General features: G+C 51.8%; 2 non-coding genes across 2 annotated transcripts; both read left to right on the top strand.

Annotated features, from left to right (window-relative positions):
• The first annotated feature begins 372 nt into the window (after positions 1 to 372).
• LOC119343452 lies at positions 373 to 491 on the top strand. The gene has a single exon (XR_005166108.1). It is a non-coding gene; the product is annotated as a 5S ribosomal RNA (ribosomal RNA).
• A 297-nt stretch (positions 492 to 788) lies between these two features.
• LOC119343451 lies at positions 789 to 907 on the top strand. Its single transcript, XR_005166107.1, has one exon. It is a non-coding gene; the product is annotated as a 5S ribosomal RNA (ribosomal RNA).
• Positions 908 to 933: the final 26 nt, after the last annotated feature.

The following is a 933-nucleotide window of genomic DNA, read 5'->3' as shown; positions in this document are numbered from 1 at the left end:
TCCGAAGTTAAGCGTGCTTGGGCGAGAGTAGTACTAGGATGGGTGACCTCCTGGGAAGTCCTCGTGTTGCATTCCCTTTTTAATTTTTTTCGCGCCGCTTGCAAAACAAAACGCACGTGTAAGTAATATATTTACCGTGTTTTATTATTTTGCACGAGTGCGGTAAGTCATAGCTGGGTGCTCACGATTCACGGGTCCAGCGTCGGCGTTGTGGCGCGGCAAGCGTGCACTGGTGCGGTTGAGAGGGAGGGGTGGAAACCGCGTTAAACTCGTCTCCGTAGTTGAGAGGGAGCGGCCAAAGCAATGTACAATCGTCTTTGTAGTGGAGCTGGGTGGGGCAAGGATAAGGGACGAAGACCGGGGTAACATGTCGGATGCGATCATACCAGCACTAAAGCATCGGATCCCATCAGAACTCCGAAGTTAAGCGTGCTTGGGCGAGAGTAGTACTAGGATGGGTGACCTCCTGGGAAGTCCTCGTGTTGCATTCCCTTTTTAATTTTTGTCGCGCCGCTTGCAAAACAAAATGCACGTGTAAGTAATATATTTACCGTGTTTTATTATTTTGCACGAGTGCGGTAAGTCATAGCTGGGTGCTCACGATTCACGGGTCCAGCGTCGGCGTTGTGGCGCGGCAAGCGTGCACTGGTGCGGTTGAGAGGGAGGGGTGGAAACCGCGTTAAACTCGTCTCCGTAGTTGAGAGGGAGCGGCCAAAGCAATGTACAATCGTCTTTGTAGTGGAGCTGGGAGGGGCAAGGATAAGGGACGAAGACCGGGGTAACATGTCGGATGCGATCATACCAGCACTAAAGCATCGGATCCCATCAGAACTCCGAAGTTAAGCGTGCTTGGGCGAGAGTAGTACTAGGATGGGTGACCTCCTGGGAAGTCCTCGTGTTGCATTCCCTTTTTAATTTTTTTCGCGCCGCTTG

The sequence above is a fragment of the Triticum dicoccoides genome, unplaced genomic scaffold (genome assembly GCF_002162155.2).
Source record: "Triticum dicoccoides isolate Atlit2015 ecotype Zavitan unplaced genomic scaffold, WEW_v2.0 scaffold128347, whole genome shotgun sequence".
Lineage (NCBI taxonomy): Eukaryota > Viridiplantae > Streptophyta > Magnoliopsida > Poales > Poaceae > Triticum > Triticum dicoccoides.
Note: the sequence above shows the minus strand (reverse complement) of the source record. Positions and strands in the feature narration are given on the sequence as shown.